This window comes from Eschrichtius robustus, chromosome 15 (assembly GCF_028021215.1).
Source record: "Eschrichtius robustus isolate mEscRob2 chromosome 15, mEscRob2.pri, whole genome shotgun sequence".
NCBI lineage: Eukaryota > Metazoa > Chordata > Mammalia > Artiodactyla > Eschrichtiidae > Eschrichtius > Eschrichtius robustus.
In genome coordinates, this window is record NC_090838.1 from 49,225,734 (window position 1) to 49,253,057 (window position 27,324).

The window sequence follows — 27,324 nt, forward strand, 5'->3', positions numbered from 1 at the left end:
AAACTAAAGTTTATTAATTTAGTGTGATGGATATATAAATAACTAAAATGATACACACAAACAAAAACATTCAATAAATTCCCAAAAGTTCATATAATAAGGGAGTATTTTCTTTGCCCAATACATTAAAAGCAAAAAGATAGGGAACTTCTATTTCCAATAATGATGAATAATTTTATTTAGACCAAATATTCCAAAGATCAAAATTAAAATGCTAGATAAAAATATTTCAAAATCCCTTTAAAGTCATTTAAGGGCTAACATGTAGATCAGAAACTGAAGGCACAAACCTCAGGGAGGGGAAGAAGGAAACACAGAGATATAAATTGTACACATGAGCACCAAGCTGCTTTTACCTTGAGGCCATGTGTCAAATTTGCCCACGTATGGTATGGACAGAGCGGGGAAGAAAGTCAAAGCCTAGGACCTGCCCATAGCAGGGAATCTGAGAAGACACTCCCCCACATTGATTTGGGACACAAAGGGTTGAGCACCTAATGTAAAGTGATTCATAAGCTATGCCTTGTAGGTTCTAGAAGAAAAATGATGAGAAAAGGAAGAAAAGGTAAAAAATATTCTATGAATAAATGTTGTCCCTGGCCAGCCTTCCAGTAGACTTGTTCTCTGGAGGTTTCTAAGAACTTCACATTTTATGCTGGGTTAAGAGTGCCTTCCACTGGTCACATCCACATGTAATAGTTAGACACAAATGTAAATCTTCTCGGGTAGAGTGTGCCTTCATCCTGGCCTCAACAAATGTACTTTTTCAAAGACAAATGCAATACACAGGTCAAAGTAATTAACAATGCACACATAGAAATGGGGCACTGTGAGCAAGAACCAACAGAAAGAGCAGACAGTAGAAAAAGGTGCACATCAGATACTGAAATTATCAGACACAGTTTATGAAACAGCGAACTATGTTTAAAGAAATAAAAGACATATTTGAAAATGCCTATAGGGAATAGAAAACTAAAATATGTAAAGCACGAGTTAGAGTTCGTCCACTAATAATGTACGATATTGTTTCAGACCAATCCTCTCACTGAAAACAACTACACAATCTGGACCAATATATTTTTTAAATATTGGTTTGAAGTCATTTGAGAGATACCAAGGTTCTAAGGAAAGCCCATCAAGGTGAGTCCTGTATCTGGGACTGCTTCCATCAAGGTAATGTCAAATTACATGCAGTGTGAGAGATACATTAACAGATGTACAAATCTGAAAAGACAAAATTTAGAGTTCAGGAGGAGCTGCCCTGGTACAAACCTAGGCCTTCAGTATGGATTTCAAAGGTTACATCCTAAAACTAAGTAAAAACTGGAAATAAACCAGTCCTCACAGGTACTGAAGTCCAGATTCAAATCACTTCAATTTACGATTAAAGTTAAGATTCTATATTGCTAATGTCTCTACCCTAACTGCCTGTCAGAAGTAAAGGTAAATGTATCTTGAGGATGAGACTGTCACTTAGAAACTCTAGATATGTTAATACAGTCATATACAGTCTTCACTTAATCAAATGACCAGGCATGGAAACAAATTAAGAAATAACTGAAAACTTAGTGGAAAAAAAAGACTGTACAAAGGATCTATAGGAAATCTAGGTAGTGGACCTAATAGACACAGAACTTAAAATAACTAATTAATATTTCCTCTGAATTAAATGATAATATTGAGAATGTGGGCAGAAAACTGGTAACCTATAACTATAAAAAGGAACCAACCAGAAATTCTAGAACTAAAAATACAATAACTTGAAAATAAGAACTCAATAAATAGGCTTAACAAAAGATTTGATAAAGCTGAAAGAGAGGATTGTAAACTGGAAAATAAGTTACAAGAAAATATTAAGATTAAATTCTGAAAACGGAAGGATAAAAAATTCAAAAAGATCACAAAAGACAAATGGGACATGCTGAAAATGTCAGAGTTTCAGAAGGAGAAAAGAGTGGGTCAGAAGAAATATTTGAAGAGATAATGGGTGAAAATTTTAAAAAACTGATAAATACTACAAGGAACAGAAACAAGTCAAACTATAAATTCCAACACGGATAAATATGAATAAAACAACATCTTAGCACATTAATATAATGCTATATAGTAATATATAATATGAAAGCCGAAACAAAAAGTAAGTCTAAAAGCAGCTGGGAAAAAAGGCATATTATGTTCAAGAGAGAAAGACTGACCGTTATCTTTTTTGATAGAAATTATGAAAGCCAGAAAATATTAAAGTAAAATAGAATAGTGTCTTGAGAATTCTGACAAAAAAAAAAAACAAAAACTACCAACCTAGGATTCTATATCCAGTGAAAATATAAGCAAAATGAAGGTATTTTCAGAAAAATAAAAACAGAGAATTTACTGACAGTAAACTCATACTTAAATTTTATTTGTTTTATTATTTATTTATTTATTTATTTTTTGCCTGCATCGCATGGCTTGCAGGATCTTAGTTCCCCGACAACGGATTAAACCCAGGCCTCAACAGTGAAAGTGCCAAGTCCTAACCACTGGACCACCAAGGAACTCCCTAAATTTTGAAGCAGGTTCTGGGATCAGAAAAATATATTCATAAAAGATGTCAGATGGGACTCAGAGAAGCAAGAAGGTGTTTACAGCAATCAATAGCGCAAATACTTGGATAAATCTAATTGAGCATTGTCTGGATGAACAACAATAATGCTATCTGAGGAGGTTAAAACTATTTATACATTAAATACGTTACAACAGTAAATGTCAGAAGAAAAAATGTATGTTGTACTTTAGTGGAATCAATAAAGGACAGGGCTAACAAGTTAATATGGGGAAATTTATTTAAATAATAATAAAAACTTAAATCAAAAAGAAGGCAAAGAGTTAGTGAAAAGAAATACAGAAGCAGAAAAATTTTAAAAAAAGTAGAAAACTGGTAAATATAAACTCAAATATATCCAATATTACATTAAATAAAAACTGATACTGTCATATTAAATATAAAGAGTAAAATCCAAAATATTTTTCGATTAAGAGTAATACTATAAATATAAGGATATAAGATTTGAAAGTAAAAGAATGGGAAAGCTATCCCATGTAAATAGACACTAAAGAAACCTAGTGTAGCTATATTAATAACAGCCAAAACAGACTTTAAGATCAGTGTTTTAGCTAACACTTCCATCACATCATATAATTGTCATTTCTTTTTTGTGGTGAGAACATTTAAAAGCAAACCTCTTAGCAACTTTCAAGTATATAATACAGTGTTGTTATACAGTGTTGTTGATTCAATGCAATCCCTATCAAAATTCCAATGGCATTTTTCATAGAAATAGAGAAAACAATCCTAAAATGTGTATGGAGCCACAAAAATCACCCCAAATAGCCAAAGCAATCCTAAGAAATAAGAACAAAACTGGAATCATCACACCTCCTGACTTCAAACTATACTACAAAGCTACAGTAATCAAAACAGTATGGTACTGGCATAAAAATAGACACATAGACCAATGGAACAGAATAGACAGCCTTTGTCAAATATCAGTTGACATGTGGGTTTATTTCAGTAACAACAACAAAATCGAATTTAAAAATGGGGAGATAAACTGAATAGACATTTTTCCAAAGAAGACATACAAATGGCCAACAGAAGTATGAAAAGGTGCTCAACATCACTAATCATCAGGGAAATACAAATCAAAACCACAATGAGACATCATCTTACCCGTCAGGATGGCTATCATCAAAATGATAAGAGATAAAAAGTACTGCCAAGGATTTAAAGGGAACCCTTGTGCACTGTTGGTGGGAATGAAAACTAGTACAAACACTATGGAAAACAGCATGAAGGTTCCTCAAAAAAATAAAAATAGGATTACCATAATATTCAGCAATCTTCCTTCTGGGTATATAGCCAAAGAAAATAAAAACAGGATATCAAAAAAATAACTGCACTCTCATGTTTATTGCAGCATTATTCACAATAGCCAAGATATGGAAACAACCTAGTTGTCTGTCAATGGAGGAATGGGTAAATAACTGCATTTTTTAAATTCCAAAAATTGTTTTTCAGTCATTAGGAAGATAAGCCCAGTTAGAAAGCCAGAGATGCAAGTAGGAATGAAAGAAGAAAATGACAAATATAAGAATAAACCTAAATAAACATTATGAACACTGAGTTTGTTTTTTTTTTTAAAGATAATAATGATTGTGTATGTGTGAATTTTTTAGGTTACAAGACAACAATAATAAATCATTTGGGAAGCAGGCAAATGAAGCTGAGGTATTTTAAAAGCCATGCATTTGGGAGGAGAAAGGTAAAGTATTAACATTTGACTTTGATAAATAAGGAGTACATGCTGTAATGATAGGATAACTACAAAAATAACTGTTTAAAGTTTTATATCTTCTAAACCAATAGAGAGAAAATAGAATGGTAAGAAACCATCTGTCAGTCCAATAAAAATCAAGAGAAAGAAAAAAGATAAATTGGTAAGGGCAAATGAAAATCACATAACTTTAAACAAAAGCATACTTATTTCAATAGATATCAATGTACTGCATAATTCAGTTAAAAGATTAAAAAATCAAACTGGATTTACAACTAAATACATAGACTAGTATTAATTTATTACATTAAATACATATAAAAATACAGAAAAATTATAAAAGGATATGAAAATATAGCATGGGAAAATCTTTTGTAGGTATATTAATAAAAAATATAAACTTTAAGGCAAAAAGTATTTCTACAGATGAAGGTTATATCATAAACAAAAGGTCAGATTCAATCAAAAAATGAAAAAAATCTAAATTACTATGTACTTAACATGACTACAAAATATGTAAAGAAAAAATTGACAGAAGAAATAGGCAAACAACAATCATAGTGGGGGATTTTTTTAAAACTTCTCTCACTATACAATAGAACAAGCAGGAAAAAAACATTAAGGATATAAGAAGATATAAAGAAACAAAATTAGCAAATTTGATACTTTGGACATATATAGAGGAACTAGAGAATACACCTTCTTTTTGAAGACATAGAGATTTCTAAAAATTGACTATGTACTAAGTACGTACTAGCAACTCACAAAAAATTTCAAATATTTGAAACCACAGAGTATATTTTTTCTAAATAAAATGTGCTGTAAATCAACAACAAGATAACTAGAATATCACACACATTTGTAAATTAAGAAATATAATGCTAAATAATTTATGGATAAAATAATCAAACACAAAGAAGACTATAAAATATTTTAAACTGAATAAAATACTACATAGAAAAATCTGAGAGATGTAGCCAAAGCAATATCTAGAGGAATATTTATAATCTTGAATGCCTGTATTAGTAAAATAAAATTGCTGAAAATTATTAAGATTACATCCATCCCAAGAAGATAAGGAGAAACAACAAATTCAAAGAAAGCTGAAGGAAGAAAGAAGCAAAGATAAGAGTAAATATTGAGAGAATCTACAAAAGCAAATGTGTTTCTTTAAAAAGAGTAAGAATTGGATAATCCACTGATACAAATGATCAAGAAAGACAAAGTATAATAAAGTGATATCAGGAATGAAAAAAGGAATTTAACAAAAGAACCAAAAGACATTAAAAAAGATAACAAGTGTTGCCATAGGCAATTATGAGTTAAATTAAAAGAAAAAAGACAGTTTTCAGGCACTGGCAGCAAAGAACACATGACTTCAATCATTGAGAGAACAGACGGACCCGATTAAGCCCCACACTTACCCTGTTTTCTCCCTGGGCATAATTTCTAATCTGCTGTTCATGAAAGTGGAGTGCAACCAGTCTTACAGGGCAGAGGAATCAGAGCTGCTAAACTGACTGAAATTTGGTAAGCAGGGAACTAGAATGGAGAAAGCAATAGACCAGGAGAAAAAAAATATCTTTGGGCCCTTGGCAGATCTGAGGCTTCACATGCATAGGGCAAGATTTCAAGATTTCTAGCAGAGAACAGTTACGGAGGGGCTGAGATCTGAACAGAGATTCCGGATGTTGCACAAAATTGGGGAGATGCTGGCATTCCACCCCCAGCCAAAGGGAAAAATCCTTGGTGAATATCCAGATTTTTTGGAGATCCCAGAAATGCCATGCCCTAGAAGTAAAGGCCTGTACTGTAGAATGAAGGGTAACACCAAATAGACTTAAAGCTTAAAATCAAACCTCCACATGATCTAGATTACCAGCCAGAAATGAAATTACTTCTCAAAACAAAACTCAATCCCCATCAGTGAAAGATAAAATTATTAAGATTCTATAATATAATTCACAATGTCAAAAATACAATTTAAAAATTGTTAAATGAGAAAGGAAGCATGAGAAAATGGCTGACGATCAAAAAGTAACAATTATTAGAAGCTTATCCAAAGATGATTCACATATTGAAGTTAGTAGACAAGGACTTTAAAATAACTGTGACAAATATGATAAATTGAGGAAAAAATATTTAAAAGTAGATGAAAATATGATGTATTTTAACAGAGAATTACAATCTATAAAAAAAGTGAATGTGCACCCTAGAACTACAAAACACATCAGAGATTAAGAACTCAATGAATTAGTTTAACTGCAGACTATGCATAGCATAAGACAACGTAAGTGAGCTAGAAGGCTGGCCAGAAGAAAACCTCTAAATTGAATATATAAAGAAAAACAGAAACCAGAACAGGAATGTAAGAGGAATTTGGGACACAATAAACATGCACATGCTTTGTCTATCCCAGATGAACAGGAGAAAACAAGAGGGGTAATATTTGAAGAAATAATGATTAAAAATCAGAATTTCCTGATATGATGAAAGACATCAACCCACATATTCAAGAAGCTCAGTGAACCACAGTAGGATAAGTAAAAGGAAAATCATACGAGGGCATATTATAGTGAAGCTGCTGAAAGCCAAAAACAAAAAGAATCTCAAAAGCAGTCAGAGCATGAGGTGGGGTCAGGAGGGGGGCGTAGTACTGTTGTTCAGAGGATGACAATAAAAATGGGAGTCTACTTCTCAACACTGGCCATAAAAACCAGAATACAATGTAATGACATTGTACTAGTTTCCAAAAGTAAAATGCCAATCTAAAATTCTATACTCAGCAAAAATTTCTTCCAAAAACAAAAAAGAAAATAAAGACATTCTCAGAAATACGTATTGTCAATGTGCACACACTACAAGCAAAACAAAAGGAATTTCTTAAGACTGAAGGAAAACAATCCCAGATAAAAGAACAGATGCAGAAGATTTGAAAACCATGATTAATGAAACTGTTCTAATATACACATATAGAAAATTATATTTAACACTACAGAAGATGCAATTTTCTCAAGTGCATAGAGAATTTTTAACACATAGAACATATTCTGGACCATAAAGCAAGTCTCAACACACTTCAATGATTGAAGTTATAAATTATATAACCTTTGATGACCTTAGAATTAAGTTAGAATCCAGTATCTAAATGTTTAGAAATTAAGCAGCATAATTCTACATAACTCATAACCATAGGTCCTATAAATCCACATCCTACAGACTTATGTCTGTAAAACCTATAAAACCATGTTTACTAAAACTTTACCAAGAGTAAAGAGAAAACTTTAGAAATCGCATGACTCTTAGAGACTTTAAATCCATAACTGAATACCTATCCACCAAAAAATTCTAAGTCCAGATGTTTTTCCTCAGAGTTTAATTAACCATTATAAAGAATAACACTAAGACAACACAAATTATTTCAAGGAAGGGGAAAAAATGACTATTTCACTCTGGATTTTTTTAAAATTATAAGACATTTGTAAGAAACAAACCACAGATTTTTAAAAAATGAAAAAGTTGAAGCTGCAAGATAAGAAGAAATAAAAAGATATGCCTGTGAATACTAATTAAAATAAAACTGGGCTTCCCTGGTGGCGCAGTGGTTGGGAATCCGCCTGCCAATGCAGGGGACACGGGTTCGAGCCCTGGTCTGGGAGGATCCCACATGCCGCGGAGCAACTGGGTCCGTGAGCCACAATTACTGAGCCTGCGCGTCTGGAGCCTGTGCTCCGCAACGGGAGAGGCCACGACAGTGAGAGGGCCGCGCACCGCGATGAAGAGTGGTCCCCGCTCGCCGCAACTGGAAAAAGCCCTCGCACAGAAACTAAGACCCAACACAGCCAAAACTAAATAAATAAATAGATTTTAAAAAAATAAAACTGGGGGGGGGGGCTTCCCTGGTGGTGCAGTGGTTAAGAATCCATCTGCCAATACACGGGACACGGGTTCAAGCCCTAGTCCAGGAAGATGCCACATGCCGCGGAACAACTAAGCCCATGCACTACAACTACTGAGCCTGTACTCTAGAGTCCGCAAGCCACAACTACTGAGCCCACGTGCCACAGCTACTGAAGCCCATGCACCTAGAGCCCGTGCTCCGCAACAACAGAAGCCACCACAATGAGAAGTCCGCGCACCGCAACGAAGAGTAGACCCCTCTCACTGCAACTAGAGAAAGCCCACGCACAGCAACAAAGACCCAACGCAGCCAAAAATAAAATAAAATAAATTTATAAAAGTAAAATAAAACTGGTATAGCTATAATATCAGACAAAGTAGATTTTAAGATTAATGTATTTATAGAGATTAAGGATATTTTTCAATAAAAAGTCAATCCACAAAGAATTTTTTAAATAATTCTAAATGTGTATCTGAAAAACAACACAGCTTCCAAATATAGTATACAAACCAAAACTGACTGGACTCAAATAAGAAATAGAAAAACCTACAGTCATGATAGGAGACTTTACCACACTTCCCACAGTAACTGATAGAACTATCAGGAAAAGAATCAATAGGAATATGGAGTATTTTAACAACATGATGATTACCCTGCCTGACCAAATGGACAGTCATAGAAAAATGTACCTAAAATACAAGTACATGAAACATTTATCAAAACTGATGATATGATGACCGATTCCGCTGATTTTAAAAGCTGGTTTATCAAGGATTAAAATTATACTTTGACTTCAGGAAAATTAAGCTAAAATCAATAACAAAAAGATAACTTGAAATATTTCCAAATGTTTGGAAACTAAGAAAACTCTCCTAAATAATGATTAAAACAAGCTAACTTTAAATATATTTCACTGAGCCATAAATTAATATGCTACATATTGAACTTTGTGTGATGAAGCTACAGCAATACTACATGGATGTTAAGACCTTCCATGAAGACCATGCACATACTAGAAAATTTTTAAAACTTCAAATCAGTTATCTAATTATCTATCAAAAGAGGTTGGGGGCGGGGGGGGGAAAAGCAAGTAAAACCAGAAGAATATAAACCTAACAAAACAATAAAAAAATAAGGGCAGAAATTAATAACATGTACAACAACTTGCAATAGAAAAAAAATCATCAAATCTGTGGTGGGCTGAATAATGGGCTCTAAAGATAAAATATCTGGGTCTTAATCCTTGCAACCTTTGGATGTTACCTCACGTGGCAAAAGGGACTGTATATGTGACTAAATTAAGGATGTTGGGAATGGCAGATTATTCCGAATTATCTGGGTAAACCCTGTATGTAATCACAAGTGTTTCAAAAGAGGAAGGCAGAGAAATATTTGACTAAGAGACAGAAGGTAATGTGACAACTGAAAGAAGATGCCATGCTTTGGGCTATGAAGACAATGGAAAGGCCACAAACCAAGGAAGGCAAGAAACACAACTCCAGAAGCTGGAAAAGGCAAGGTAATGGATTATCCTCTACAACCTCCAGAGGGAGTGCAGTCCTGCTGACACCATGACTTTGGCCCAGTGAAACTGATTTTGGATTTCTGGCTTCCAGAACTGTAAGAGAATACTGTTGTGTTGTCTTAACCCACCAAGCTTGTAGTAATCTGTTACACAGCAATAGGAAACCAATACAAAAGCCAAAGTTTGGCTTTGAGAGAAAAATAATAAAATTGGTAAACCCTGAACAAGACATTTAAAAAAATATTGAGAGTAAAGAAGAACATTACTATAGATTGTATAGATACTAAAACTATAAGAGCTTATGACCAAAATTTGCCAAAATATTTGAAATGTTAGCTGAAATGGAAAATTGCTTGAAAAGCACAACTTAAAAATGAACACAAGAATAAATAGCATGTTTCTGTATTACTAAATCTATTAAAGAAACTGAATAAGTTTTTAAAACCCTTTCTACAGATAAATCTCCAGCTCAGACAGCTTCACTGCTAAGTCTTTTACACTTTTAAGAAATAGCACCAATCTTACACCAATCCTTCCAGAAAAAAAGAAAAGAGAACAGTTTTTGAAAGCAGCTTAATCTTGACACCAAAACCTGATGACTATGCTGTGGTCACATGGGTGTTTCCTTTTGTAAGAATTCATGGAGCCATTAATGATTTGTACACTGTATACATTCTACTTTGAAAAACATTTACCTTAAGCAAAAGAAAAGTAATATTTCTTCAAGATCTCTGATTTGGAAAATGTTAATTCTCATGATGTGCACTATTTTGAATTTAGTAATCCATTTATTCATTCAATACATATTTATACAGCAACTGAAAATCATATTGTTAGAATTTTCCCCTTGTTACTAAATATTCTCTGAAACTTATTTTTAATGACTGCATAATATATCAAAATATGTATGATTTTATAGTATATTTACTCTTTTTTTAAACTACTGAGCATTTGCATGGTTTACAATTTTACGCTATTATAAATAGCACTAAAATGAATATATTTGTACGTTAATTTCTGACGGTCCACAAAAATATACATTAGCTGGGCCTAAGGGGCATGAGCATTTTTTTCCATATTGTTGTATAGAAAATGTGTACTGCTTTTCAGTCCCACAGACTTTCAGTAGTTTTTCCATAGAGGTTACAAAACAGTGTTCACAGTGTGGAATGCATTTTCTAAATACCTTCATATAGGGATCCTAGAAAAGGGTAGCTATTGTTCTTCATTGTATGAAATTGAAATTAGCCCAGATTTCCAATTCTCACCCTTGGGCTGCAAAAACAGTTTAATTTATATATTTTGCATCAAGGGACAGTCATGGTACAAGTGACCCATTCTGTAGAAAGCACATGGATTGTAAGGAAAGCCAGAGCTATTTTAATCCCAGCCTTGCCACTTGTAACCCATTTGAGTTGGTAAGTGATTTCAGCTTTCTGTGCCTTAACTTCCACCTCTGTAAAAGAAGATAACCAGAAATACTAGGTAGGATTGCTGTGAACACTAGGTGATATATACAAAGAGCCTAGCATTGTGTCTGGAACAGTTACTATTCAGTAAGTGGGGTTTTTTTTTCCTCTTCTCAATTATGGTATCCTTTCAATTATCCATAGTAATGGGTCAAATGGCATAGATAATTCTAAAATTTTGTATCACACCAGACTTTTTACTACTGATGATAAAATATAAAGGAGCTGATTTATTTCAGCTTCTCCACCTATTCCTGCCCTCCTAGCCAAAATAAGGAAACTGGATAACACAGATGGCAGAATCAATCTATAAATAATTAAGAGCTGGTCTTGGGTCTTATTTTATGATTAAAAATCTGAATCATTATGAATTAAAAGCCCCTTGGCAAGTTGTGTTTTCATTTGGCCTTTAATAAGTAACTTTCAAATGTCTTGCTTTTTTTAAAAAGGGCCTTTAAAAATCGTATCAGAGGTTAGAAAAGTGTTCCATTGAGCAACATTTTTTTCCACGTGAGCACTGTCGTTAAGACAATTATCACTGATCACCTTTTAATGATATATCAAAACCACCTGAATATTTTTAAAAGGGTCACACAAAGCTACATAATTTATAAAGCTGAACAGCACAAATAGGACTTTTGCATTTGTTCAGACATGTACCAGGTTTCAGTTCCTACAGGCTCACAGACGGTTTTCTCCTTAGCAGTTTGCCAAATGTATTTTAGAATGTCCAAAATTTAAAATGTTGATGTATGTGAACCAACTACATAATGAAAGAATCCATGCACCATTAAAATGATAATGTGAATCACTCTTCAGTTCCCTCAAATATGCTAAGTGCAAATAACTAGATCACATGGAGGGGATCAGAAAGGTAAATAGGTATTATTTTGAGTGAAAAAGGTAAACTTGCCCAGTCAACACTGACTTGTTTTTGTTGGTTTTTTATTTTAAAGAGGATTCTTCTTTTCCTTTTTGTTCCAAATATCAAATTATGACCATGGAATATGTATAACAAGCTACAATGCAATTCCTGATTATTCTGAGCCTAATCACAGTTTGTGTTTTACCCCAGCCATTTGCTTCTACTTTTCCTGCCTGCTGCCTGCCTTTTGCCATTTCACTGCTTGTTAGTCTTTGGCCAGAGTATCCCAGAAAAAAAAGGCAAATTAAAAAAAAAAAAAAAAAAAAGAGGTGGGGGGAGGCAGTCCAAACCATTTGAACTTCTGCCAGTTTTGTCTAAAGTTCCTGGAGGAAGAGGGAGGGTGCAGGTTCATAAAAGATTCTTAGATTGTCTCCAACTCTCCTTATATTTTCCCAACCCTCCAGACCCACATCGCTACTTCTATTAATACTGTAGAGAGATTCATTTTATGGACTTCCTGCCCTTCGGAAGAGAAGAGAGCTATTTGTTTTAAGAAAAAGAGTCTATCATATTTTGATTTTGTGCATAAAAAGCCAGAATACTTTGTGTTCAGAATTAGTGTTCTGGTCACCAACGTGTGTGTGGGGATGTGTGGGGGGGCATGCTTTTCCCAACACCAGAAGGGTGTCCGAGAATTCAACTCAGTTCTAACACTATCTCCCGTGAGCTTCCATGTCCTCTCCAGGCTTGTCATTTTCCCCAAATCTCCAAGTGTTCACCGACCCAGAATTTCTTCAAACCCTGTCCTTAGGGGTTTCTATGAAGGCTTCATTACATTGGTATGATTAATTAAATCATTGGCCACTGACGACTGATTCAGCCCCTCTCCCCTTCCCAGAGGTCAGGACGTTATGAGACTAAAATCACAGAGTTGGTTCCTCTGGTGACCAGCCCCCATCCTTAGGTAATCTAGGCACATTTCAAAAGTCACCTCATTAACATAACAAGACACACATTTATCACTCTCATTACTTAAGAAATTCCAAGGGTTTTAGGAGCTCTGTGCCAGAAACTGAAGACCAAATATATGTTGCATATTATAAATCGCAATATCACAGTGCCCTAGAAGCAAATGGTCACTGTTAGTTCTGGCACAGTCACTGAAACACACTACATATTTCTTTTTTTATTTTTAATTTTTTCATTTATTTGGCTGCATCGGGTCTTAGTTGCGGCATGCAGGATCTTCTCTAGTTGCGACACATGGGCTTCTCTCTAGTTGTGGCACATGGGCTCCAGAGTGCATAGACTCAGTAGTTGTGGCACACAGGCTCTCTAGTTGTGGTGTGCAGGCTCTGGAGCACGTGGGCTCAGTAGTTGTGGCGCGCGGGCTTAGTTCCCCCGCGGCATGTGGGATCTTAGTTCCCTGACCAGGGAACAAACCCGCATCCCTTGCACTGGAAGGCGGATTTTTAACCACGGGACCACCACGGAAGTCCCAACACACACTGCATATTTCTTAGCTACTTCAGGATTCATCTTCCTTATATGGAAAAATAATTTTTATTAACTACCCTATCTACCTCTCAAGAGTCATTCACAATGACTGGCTGAGTTAACAGAAGTAAACATTCTTTGAAAAAGTAACGTAAAGACCCCATGTATCTGAGTAAGTGTGAACAAACAAAAATTGTTCTTATGATATGATACAATGAGAACGGCACATGATTTTTGCAGTATCCTTGCCAAAAATGGATAGCTTTAATATAATTATTATAAAACATCAATCACAAATTGAGGAGTATTCTACAAAATAACTGACCAGTACTGTTCAAGAGTGTAAAGGTCACAGTGACAAGGAAAGACTGAGGAACTGTCACATACTGGAGGAGACTAAGACATTACAACTACCTGTGTTGTGGGATCCTGAATTGGATCCTGGAAAAAAACAGAAGGAAAAGAATTTTAATAAAAAACTAATGAAATATGAAGTCTGTAGTTTAGTCAATAGGATTACACCAATGTTAATTTCTTAGTTTTAATCCTTATACTACGGTTATGTGAGACATTAGCATTTAGGAAAGCTGAGTGAAGGGTATAAAGGAATTCTGTACTATTTTTGCAACTTTTCTGTAAGTCTAAAATTATTTCAAACTAAAAACTTTAAAAGTTATTTTGAGTAATCAGGAAGCGCATCATCCCATTAATCGAGAAAAGCTGAACATCATTTTCAACTGCTGAACAGTTATTTTGGTATATGACATACACTAGGAAGAAATGACTTTTAAAGGATAATGCTGTCCTGTTCTTGTGCTACCTGACATTAAAGATCTTTGGCAATCTTATTTGGGTATTTCTAGCAAATGCTAAGATTTCACTCCAACAACTACAAATCAGTGTCCTAATGCTGCTTGGCCAAGGGAACAGTATTAATTTATTCTAGTTGTTCTTTTGGATATGAAGGACAGGAATGAATTACAGCTCTGAAATCAAACCCAATATGTTCATTTACCTCGACTTAAAAAGAAGAAAATATCTACTATTCAAGAATAAAAAAAAAGTATTTATCCAAATGGATGGATATTCTCGGCAATAAATTTTTAAAAATAAAAGTCAGTGCTACAACATTCCTGAATATGATAAGACCAGCTGCACTTTTTTTTTTTTTTAATCAATACATTCTCACACACAGTCATTGCAGAGCTTATCTCATTGTCAAGATGTGGGGAACAATACAGCTGCTATATTTTGTCGACTCAGCTCTTTCCCATACTTGATCTCTTAAGTACGATTTTTTTAAAGATAACATTTGTGGGTTCTGTAAAATAGAACACTGAAGAAGACATACAAAAGACGTGTGACCTCAACAGCTCCATCTATTATTTGGAAGTGTACATTTTTCACAAAAGTTTTAAGGGTAAGACTTTTTTCCTTGTTTTTTAACCAAGTTTTATACTTGCATCATAAGTGCATTTCCCCCCTTGACTCAAACTCCACATGGAATTTAATTTGATGGTCCCTGTAAAATATACAGCTTTATGACGACTTTACCAATTTCAGTCTTCTCGCTAGATAGAAACCAAGGAATAATATCTCTACCATTACCAACTAGAGGGATTTTTGGATGGACATAATTAAAAGTTTAAGATCTCTATCATCTATCCACATATAGATTTCTAAAGAAAAATATATGATTTGTTGAGTTTATCAGGATATCCAAAACAAGCTATGTTCTGAATTTTACAAGCATTTCACAAGTTTTTCCATTTTGAATCAATGGTCGCACATAGACACTTGCAAGTAGACAACCTCACTTCCCTTCTTTCGTTATGGAAATAGAGCCACTGTTCTTTTGCTGGCATGCTCTGAGTTAGACATAAATCAGAATTCGTTAGTAGCAATGAATCTCTGATACTCTAATAACTGATACTGCAGCCATGATCAAATTGCATTCAAATCCCTTATATGAAGAAGTTCATATAAGACAGCACAAGTACAGAGAGTAGGAGTTACAAGAAATGCCTAGAATTTCTCAGCAAGGTATGTTCTGTAGTCAGCACATGAGGTAAAACACCCTTTATCAAATATTTACTATACCATATTAAGCTAAAAGTGCCACATGTAAAGCGCAAAGTTATTAAATGCCAGTAATGAACTATATAAATCAACAAAGAACTTATTTAAATCCACTTATTAAAAAGCTAAAATTTTCTATAGCTTAAATCTGTCCTATGGAATATAACTGTAGCATTCACTGAGTTGAATGACAAAGGTGATCATGAAAATGTAAGATTAAAAAATACTATATCAATGGTAAGAGCCCCATTATGTATTAAGTGAATACTACGTATCAGTGGTTACTCTGTCAGGTTCTTTAAGATTCCTGAATCTTCACAATAACTTAGGCAAGTTCAGTATTACCTCCATTTTACAAATGAAGAAAATGAAACTCTGAATTTAAGTGATTTGCCCAAATCCACAAAACTAGTGATTATCTGGCTTCCCAATCATTATGCTTGTACTTTCACAAGATCAGTCTCCCAAAAGCTTCTACTATTCTTGAGAACTCATGGGAAAAACATCCTAGGTTCCTACCAAGGCGTGTCTAAACTGATGGCCTGCAATACTTCCAGTTGCAAAACTTTAGTTCAGCATCCACATTCTGAGGAAGTAAAAGATTACTTCAGATGGAAATTTCTATAGGATGCTCCTTTTACTTTTTTCCAACTGTCAAAAACCTTTGCTGATCATCTGAATTTCCCTAGGTCTCCCCAGGTTTGGAGTACAAATGATGCCATATTTACAGAAATGCTTAAATATCAGTGGCTTATTGCACTTTCCAGCTCCCTTAAAGACAAACCTAAAACGTTCTTGGTTTTCTCAGGCTCACAAGTGCTCAAAGGTACATTCATGGCCCACTTCCACCCATGCTGTGCTGTCTGTGTCCTCCATCAGAATGCTGCTCTGCTAGGCATGGTCAGGCTCCACCCTCAGTTAGTAGTCAATCAATGTTGCCATGATGCCAGAAGAACACTTTAGTGTGAAAAAGAATTAGAGGGTTGGGGCTGGGGGAGGATGATTTTTTTCTACTCTGTGATATACTCCGTAATTTCATCTCTAAATTAGCGGGTTTATTCCTAGAATCTCAAAAGTTGCCTTATGAACACTGTACCTTTAGGTTCTGGTTCTTAACTCCTCCTCTTCCAAACCTTAAATCTGTGCAGAGGGTTAAGATGGGACATCCTCCCCCATTTCTGTACTCAGCACCTCCTCACAGTGCTGAAGATTCCCCCTACTTTTTGACCTGAACATACACACGCACGCGCACACACACACAATCTTACACATAAGCTCATTCAAATAATTTCCTAGAATGTAAACCAGCACATCGGTTCTATAATTAGACAAATTTTAAATTGAGGTTGGAGATCCTCATTGAATACCCTGCTATCTTTCTCAAACCGGACAGCCCCTACTTCTCTTTCAAAACCACTGTGAACTCTTTCCTGACATCCGCCAAGTATGGTTGATCAGTCCTGTGTCCTCTGACACTGTCTATATATTCTATATCATCTTTTATTTGAATAATTTACTTAAGTACCTGTTTCCTTTTATAGATTCTGAGCTCCTTGAGGTTATAGACCATTTCTTACTCAACTAGCACAGTGCTAGCATCCCTACCACAGTCCCTGGCTTAATAAAATAAATAAATGAAATAATTCATTACAGAAGCCACTCAAGGAAATTGGTCTTGATATTCCATTTTAAAATCATGGGCTTTGTTCCTACAGCAGTTAAAAGAAAGACTGCAGTTTTGGTGCTGACCCACTCACTAAAGTGGCCTCTAGTTTAATATAACCCAAATGAGTTCCATTCTATCCAGAAACACTTAATGAGTGACAACATGACAGAGAATATTAGTATAAGATTCAGAAACAAAAACATTAACATAAGGGCTAAGATGACTTATGGTGTAACAAAGATTAAAACATGCTATGGAAATACAGAGAAAGGAGTGACAATTTTTGATTCAAGAAGATTTCTCAGAAAAGGAAGATCTTGAGCTATGTTTCTGAAGTGGGGAAGAAGGACATTCCAGGGGAGGTAAAAACTGGAGCAAAAGCCCGAAGATTGATGAGTATGTGGAGTAACCAAGAAACAACAAAGAGACCAAAATAGCTGCTATTTAGGGTATGTGGCTTGGGTGTGGAGAAAGGAGATGGCCTAGAAAGTGATGACAGAAATATGGGAAAAGACAATGGTGGAAAGCATTGATTAAGTCATTTCTATTATTTACATACTGAGGAAGGCAAAAGGTTTCTGAGGAGAATGATCCATTATTTCAGCAAGGTAACACTGCAGTATATAGCTCTCAACCAGGATGTATATTCTGATAATAAATGTAATGTTAGTGACTCTTTCTTTGAGGCATGTTCATCATCTATTCACCACCCCCAAGGCAGCTAATTTCAAAAAGGAGTCTCTGAGTCTCTCCTTCTCCTCAAGATCCATTTGGAAAAGTTGCTTACTTATTCATTACTGGCCCAACTGCTTTATCCAGCTCTGGAAGACAAAGTTTAACAAATCACATAGATAGGTCTTATTTGATTCTAAATCAAATCATTGAGATTTACCTCTTCATCCACTGAAAAGGAGACATGATCAACAATGTTCTTCAAAAAACGTTATCCTCCCAAGTTTAGTATTGCTCTCCTTTCCTTATCTCCAAGAGGAGATAGCCATAAAAAGAACTATAAGAAAGATGAATATAGGGATTAGTCTAAGAATCTAGGTCAAAATTAATAAGGTATGGGATAAGTCACTAGGAGAGAAAAGAAAAATACAGTGAAACTTTAGATGTGTAGATTAGAACTAGAGAGACTGGTCAAGATTAATACTGATTAGGAAAGTGAGCTGAATCTAAAATGTCTGGATAAGTGCCAAAAGCAGAGAGAGATAAGTGTGTGAATATATTTCTATACCAGAAGATCCAGAGAGAATGAAGGAACTGCTGGATAATATTATAAAAAGGAGATGTAAGAGAGAAGAAACAAACCAGGTAACTAGCAGAAGTTTTGCAAAGCAGGTAATAAATATCATCACGTTAGAGAAAGATCCTCCAAGGTAAGCATTAAGAAGGGAAGTACTTGCTTTGCCCAGAACCATGATGCTGTGTGTGACTCATGGTCAGCGGACAGTCAACCCACAACAGCCATCATTGCTTTCTGTGGTCAACCACTACTAATCTACTTTCTAAACTCATCCTTAACAGTCAACTCCAAAATCATAAGCCATGTCCTTACTAGGACATCTCTAGCATCGTGATTATTATCATGTTAAGTGTCCCTGTGAAAATTAAATACCAGTTTCTATTGTGTTATTCTCTTTCTTAAGGACTTCTTCAAAAAAGAATATGGGATAGCTTCAAGATGGTGGAGAAGTTAAGACGCGGAGATCACCTTCCTCCCCACAAATACATCAGAAATACATCTACATGTGGAACAGCTCCTAGAGAACACCCACTGAATGCTGGCAGAAGACCTCAGACTTCCAAAAGGCAAGAAACTCCCCAGGTACCTGTGTAGGGCAAAAGAAAAAACAAAAAACAGAGACAAAAGAATAGGGACGGGACCTGCACCTCGGGGAGGGAGCTGTGAAGGAGGAAAGGATTCCACACACTAGGAAGCCCCTTGGCAGGCGGAGACTGCGGGGGGGGCGGAGGTGGGGAGCTTCGGAGCCATGGAGGAGAGCACAGCCACAGGGGTGCGGAGGGCAAAGCGGAGAGATCCCCGCACAGAGGAGCGGTGCCGACCAGCACTCACCAGCCCGAGAGGCTTGTCTGCTCACCCGCCGGGGCGGGCGGGGGCTGGGAGCTGAGGCTCGGGCTTCCGAGGTCGGATTCCAGGGAGAGGACTGGGGTTGGCGGCGTGAACACAGCCTGAAGGGGTTAGTGCGCCACAGCTAGCCCGGAGGGAGTCCAGAAAAAGGTCTAGAGCTGCCGAAGAGGCAAGAGACTTCTTCTTGCCTCTTTGTTTCCTGGTGCGCAAGGAGAGGGGATTCAGAGCGCCGCTTAAAGGAGCTCCAGAGACGGGCGCAGGCCGCGGCTATCAGCGCGGACCCCAGACACTGGCATGGGACGCTAAGGCTGCTGCTGCCGCCACCAAGAAGCCTGTGTGCGAGCACAGGTCACTCTCCAAACCGCCCCTCCCGTGAGCCTGTGCAGCCCGCCACTGCCAGGGTCCCGTGATCCAGGGACAACTCCCTGGGAGAACGCACGGCACGCCTCAGGCTGGTGCAACATCCCGCCGGCCGCTGCCGCTGCAGGCTCGCCCCGCCTCCTCTGTACCCCTCCCTCCCCCCCGGCCTGAGTGAGCCAGAGCCCCCGAAGCAGCTGCTCCTTTAACCCCGTCCTGTCTGAGCGAAGAACTGACACCCTCAGGCGACCTACATGCAGAGGCGGGGCCAAATCCAAAGTTGAATCCCAGGAGATATGCGAACAAAGAAGAGAAAGGAAATCTCTCCCAGTAGCCTCAGGAGCAGCGGATTAAATCTCCACAATCAACTTGATGTACCTGCATCTGTGGAATACCTGAACAGACAACGAATCATCTCAAAAAGAGGAGGTGGACTGTGGGAGCAAGAATATTTTTTTTTCCCCTTTTTCTCTTTTTGTGAGTGTGTATGCCTATGCTTCTGTGTGTGATTTTGCCTGTAGAGCTTTGCTTTTACCATTTGTCCTAGGGTTCTGTCTGTCCGTTCTTTTCTGTTTTTTTGTTTTTTGTTTTTAGTATAGTTTTAGCACTTGTTATCACAAGTGGATTTGTTTTTTGGTTTCGTTGTTCTTTCTTTATTTTTTATTACTTTAAAAAAGTTTTTTTAATAATTATTTTTTATTTTAATAACTTTATTTTATTTTATTTTACTTTATTTTATTTTATCTTCTTCTTTCTTTCTTTTTCTTCTCCCTTTTATTCTGAGCTGTGTAGATGACAGGCTCTTGGTGCTCCAACCAGGGGTCAGAACTGTGCCTCTGAGTTAGGAGAGCCAAGTTCAGGACACTGGTCCACAGAAGACCTCCCAGCTCCACGTAATATCAAACAGCAAAAATCTCCCAGACGTCTCCATCTCAACGCCAAGACCCCAATCCACTCAACGACCAGCAAGCTACAGTTCTGGACACCCTATGCCAAACAACTAGCAAGACAGGAACACAAGCCCACCCATTAGCAGAGAGGCTGCCTAAAATCATAATAAGGTCACAGACACCCCAAAACACACCACCAGATGTGGATCTGCCCACCAGGAAGACAAGATCCAGCCTCATCCACCAGAACACAGGCACTAGTCCCCTCCATCAGGAAGCCTACACAACCCCCTGAACCAACCTTAGCCACTGTGGGCAGACACCAAAAACAATGGGAACTATGAACCTGCAGCCTGTGAAAAGGAGGACCCAAACACAGTAAGATAAGCAAAATGAGAAGACAGAGAAAAACACAGCAGATGAAGGAGCAAGGTAAAAACCCACCAGACCTAACAAATGAAGAGGAAACAGGCAGTCTACTGAAAAAGAATTCAGAATAATGATAGTAAAGATGATCCAAAATCTTGGAAATAGAATGGAGAAAATACAAGAAACGTTTAACAAGGACCTAGAAGAACCAAAGAGCAAACAAACAATCATGAACAACACAATAAATGAAATTAAAAATTCTCTAGAAGGGATCAATAGCAGAATAACTGAGGCAGAAGGACGGATAAGTGATCTGGAAGATAAAATAGTGGAAATAACTACTGCAGAGCAGAATAAAGAAAAAAGAATGAGAAGAATTGAGGACAGCCTCAGAGACCGCTGGGACAATATTAAACGCACCAACATTCGAATTATAGGGGTCCCAGAAGAAGAAGAGAAAAAGAAAGGGACTGAGAAAATATTTGAAGACATTACAGTTGAAAACTTCCCTAATATGGGAAAGGAAATAGTTAATCAAGCAGAGGAAGCACAGAGAGTCCCACACAGGATAAAACCAAGGAGAAACACGCCAAGACACATATTAATCAACCTATCAAAAATTAAATACAAAGAAAAAATATTAAAAGCAGCAAGGGAAAAACAACAAATAACATACAAGGGAATCCACGTAAGGTTAACAGCTGACCTTTCAACAGAAACTCTGCAAGCCAGAAGGGAGCGGCAGGACATATTCAAAGTGATGAAAGGGAAAAACCTACAACCAAGATTACTCTATCCAGCAAGGATTTCATTCACATTTGATGGAGAAATTAAAACCTTTACAGACAAGTAAAACCTAAGAGAATTCAGCACAACTTAAACAGCTTTACAACAAATGCTAAAGGAACTTCTCTAGGCAGGAAACACAGGAGAAGGAAAAGACCCTACAATAACAAACCCAAAACAATTAAGAAAATGGTAATAGGAACATACATATTGATAATTACCTTAAATGTAAATGGATTAAATGCTCCAACCAAAAGACACAGACAGGCTGAATGGGTACAAAAACAAGACCCGTATATATGCTGTCTACAAGAGACCCACTTCAGACCTAGGGACACATACAGACTGAAAATGAGGGGATGGAACACGATATTCCACGCAAATGGAAATCAAAAGAAAGCTGGTGTAGCAATTCTCATATCACACAAAATAGACTTTAAAACAAAGACTATTACAAGAGACAAAGAAGGACACTACATAATGATCAAGGGATCGATCCAAGAAGAAGATACAACAATTGTAAATATTTATGCACCCAACATAGGAGCACCTCAATACATAAGGCAAATGCTAACAGCCATAAAAGGGGAAATCGACAGTAACACAATCACAGTAGGGGACTTCAACACCCCACTTTCACCAATGTAGAGATCATCCAAAATGAAAATATATAGGAAACACAAGCTTTAAATGACACATTAAACAAGATGGACTTAACTGATATTTATAGGACATTCCATCCAAAAAAAACAGAATACACTTTCTTCTCAAGTGCTCATGGAACATTCTCCAGGATAGATCATATCTTGGTTCACAAATCAAGCCTTGGTAAATTTAAGAAAATTGAAATCGTTTCAAGTATCTTTTCTGACCACAATGCTATGAGACTAGATATCAATTAAAGGAAAAATCTGTAAATAATACAAACACTTGGAGGCTAAACAATACACTACTGAATAACCAAGAAATCACTGAAGAAATCAAAGAGGAAATCAAAAAATACCTAGAAACAAATGACAATGAAAACACAATGACCCAAAACCTATGGGATGCAGCAAAAGCAGTTCTAAGAGGGAAGTTCATAGCAATACACTCCTACCTTAACAAACAAGAAACATCTCAAATAAACAACCTGACCATACACCTAAAGCAATTAGAGAAAGAAGAACAAAAAAAACTCAAAGTTAGCAGGAGGAAAGAAATCATAAAGATCAGATCAGAAATAAATGAAAAAGAAATGAAGGAAACGATAGCAAGGATCAATAAAACTAAAAGCTGGTTCTTTGAGACAATAAACAAAATTGAGAAACCATTAGCCAGACTCATCAAGAAAAAAAGGGAGAGGACTCAAATCAATAGAATTAGAAATGAAAAAGGGGAAGTAACAACTGACACTGCAGAAATACAAAGGATCATGAGAGATTACTACAAGCAACTATATGCCAATAAAATGGACAACCTGGAAGAAATGGACAACTTCTTAGAAAAGCACAACCTTCCGAGACTGAACCATGAAGAAATAGAAAATATGAACAGACCAATCACAAGCACTGAAATTGAGACTCTGATTAAAAATCTTCCAACAAAAAAAGCCCAAGATCAGATGGCTTCACAGGTGAATTCTATCAAACATTTAGAGAAGACCTAACACCTATCCTTCTCAAACTCTACCAAAATATAACAGAGGGAGGAACACCCCCAAACACATTCTACAAGGCCACCATCACCCTGATACGAAAACCAGACAAAGATGCCACAAAGAAAGAAAACTACAGACCAATATCACTGATGAACATAGGTGCAAAAATCCTCAACAAAATACTAGCAAACAGAATCCAACAGCACATTAAAAGGATCATACACCATGATCAAGTGGGGTTTATCCCAGGAATGCAAGGATTCTTCAATATACACAAACCAATCAATGTGATACACCACATTAACAAATTGAAGGATAAAAACTATATGATCATCTCAATAGATGCAGAAAAAGCTTTTGACAAAATTCAACACCCATTTATGATAAAAACCCTCCAGAAAGTAGGCAGAGAGGGAACTTACCTCAACATAATAAAGGCCATATATGACAAACCCACAGCCAACATCGTCCTCATTGGTGAAAAACTGAAACCATTTCCACTAAGATCAGGAACAAGACAAGGTTCCCCATTCTCACCACTACTATTCAACATAGTTTTGGAAGTTTTAGCCACAGCAATCAGAGAAAAAAAAAAAGAAATAAAAGGAATCCTAATTGGACAAGAAGAAGTAAAGCTGTCACTGTTTGCAGATGACATGATACTATACATAGAGAATCCTAAAGATGCTACCAGAAAACTACTAGAGCTAATCAATGAATTTGGTAAAGTAGCAGGATACAAAATTAATGCACAGAAATCTCTTGCATTCCTATACACTAATGATGAAAGATCTGAAAGTGAAATTAAGAAAACACTCCCATTTACCATTGCAACAAAAAGAATAAAATACCTAGGAATAAACCTAGCTAAGGAGAGAAAAGACCTGTATGCAGAAAATTATAAGACACTGATGAAAGAAATTAAAGATGATACAAATAGATGGAGAGATATACCACGTTCTTACATTGAAGGAATCAACATTGTGAAAATGACTATACTACCCAAAGCAATCTACAGATTCAATGCAATCCCCATCAAACTACCACTGGCATTTTTCACAGAAGTAGAACAAAAAATTTCACAATTAGTATGGAAACACAAAAGACCCCGAAGAGCCAAAGCAATCTTGAGAAAGAAAAATGGAGCTGGAGGAATCAGGGTCCCGGACTTCAGACTATACTACAAAGCTACAGTAATCAAGACTGTATGGTACTGGCATAAAAACAGAAATATAGATCAATGGAACAGGATAGAAAACCCAGAGATAAACCCACACACATATGGTCACCTTATCTTTGATAAAGGAGGCAAGCATATACAGTGGAGAAAAGACAGCCTCTTCAGTAAGTGGTGCTGGGAAAACTGGACAGCTACATGTAAAAGAATGAAATTAGAACACTCCCTAACACCATACACAAAAGTAAACTCAAAATGGATTAAAGACCTAAATGTAAGGCAAGACACTATCAAACTCTTAGAGGAAAACATAGGCAGAACGCTCTATGACATAAATCACAGCAAGATCCTTTTTGACCCGCCTCCTAAAGAAATGGAAATAAAAACACAAATAAACAAATAGGACCTAATGAAACTTCAAAGCTTTTGCACAGCAAGGGAAACCATAAACAAGACGAAAAGACAGCCCTCAGAATGGGAGAAAGTATTTGCAAATGAAGCAACTGACAAAGGATTAATCTCAAAAATATACAAGCAGCTCATGCAGCTCAATATCAAAAAAACAAACAATCCAATCCAAAAATGGGCAGAATACCTAAATAGACATTTCTCCAAAGAAGATATACAGATTGCCAACACACACATGAAAGGATGCTCAACATCACTAATCATTAGAGAAATGCAAATCAAAACTACAATGAGGTATCACCTCACAATGGTCAGAATGGCCATCATCAAAAAATCTACAAAAAAAAAAAATCTACAAGCAATAAATGCTAGAGAGGGTGTGGAGAAAAGGGAACCCTCTTGTACTGTTGGTGGGAATGTAAATTGATACAGCCACTATGGAGAACAGTATGGAGGTTCCTTAAAAAACTAAAAATAGAATTACCATATGATCCAGCAATCCCACTACTGGGCATATACACAAAGAAAACCATAATTCAAAAAGATACATGTACCACAATGTTCACTGCAGCTCTATTTACAATAGCCAGGACATGGAAGCAATCTAAGTGCCCATCAACAGATGAATGGATAAAAGAAGATGTGTCACATGTATACAATGGAATATTACTCAGCCATAAAAAGAAACGAAACTGAGTTATTTGTAGTGAGGTGGATGGACCTAGAGACTGTCATACAGAGTGAAGTAAGTCAGAAAGAGAAAAAAAAATACCATATACTAACAGATATATATGGATTTTTTTTAAAAAAATGGTTCTGAAGAACCTAGGGGCAGGACAGGAATAAAGACGCAGACATAGAGAATGGACTTGAGGACACAGGAAGGGGAAGGGTAAGCTGGGACGAAGTGAGAGAGTGGCATGGACATATATACACTACCAAATGTAAAATAGATAGCTAGTAAGAAGCAGCCACATAGCACAGGGAGATCAGCTCGGTGCTCTGTGTCCACCTAGAGGGCTGGGATTGGGAGGGTGGGAGGGAGATGCAAGAGGGAGGAGATATGGGAATATATGTTTATGTATAGCTGATTCACTTTGTTGTACACCAGGAACTAACACACCATAGTAAAGCAATCATACTCCAATAAAGATGTTTAAAAAAGTAAATAAACATTAAAAAAAAATATGGAGGGGCAAGAAGATACATCTCTTATAAATGTTCTATCACATATGTGTAAGTATTCTTAATAGTCTTTGGTGGAGAAGAGGGAGATGCCAGAAAAAAAGTATCTATCTGGGCACTATTTTTTCATAAGTGACTCTCTACTCACAAATCACCCATTCCTCCCCTTCTTCCCCTTAGTCCCTTGTGGCTCAAGTGTTCCCAGGTATCATTGGAAATCTCAACACAAGTGAAAAGAGAAGTAATTCTTGTATTAGTAGGAGTATAGAGCAAAGTTAGATGCTTGGTGTGACTGTTCAGTTTGGGTTAGCAAGGTCACAGAGAAAGACTAGGTCTTGCTTGGTTGGCATCAGCTGAGCAGGCAAGCAACATAAACTATGGGTGAGAGTAGGTAAGTGTTGTGCTGAGTCCCAGAGGACAGGTGGCCGGATGGCTCTGACATGCCAGATGACCAGCCATGGACATAACTCTAAATAGGGAATTGTGTTTGTCAGCCTTCTCCAGAGATACTGAAATTAATGTTCCATGGACATGCCCACTGATCTGTCAGTAAAGCAGATGGAAGCCAGAGTTCCCATACTCTCCAGCCTTCAGTTAAAGTTATTCTTTGGGTCAGTTAGACCTGAAACTGTGAACTATCCACATTTCCTGCCCAAGTCCATCTGATTTTCAGGGGGAAAAAATTCTCAAAAGTAAATTAAATTAGAACCATTTGATGAATTTAAATAGAATTTCTGTGGTCTTCTGCTCCATACATATATGTACCCCTCAGAATCTCCATCTCTTTCAGCACCCCCAATGCTTATTCATTATTTTCCTGGATGTGATTAGTTGGTTTAATCTTAATAATTCATTTGTCTAGGATGGAGTAAAGTTGGAATATCCTTTTCTGAATTTCAGTGCTAAAGAAAGAACATCTCTCCTTTGACTGGAAGGAACTGTGCCTATACCTCATGTGATGAAACTGATGAGACCCTCACACTCTGAAATATAGACTTTTCTTCCTGTAACCAGATATGATCTTTCAGGACATACCAACTCTGTAGCTAGAGATCATAGGAGACCCACTAATGCTGAGGACTCTACTGTTAAGCTGCATATTT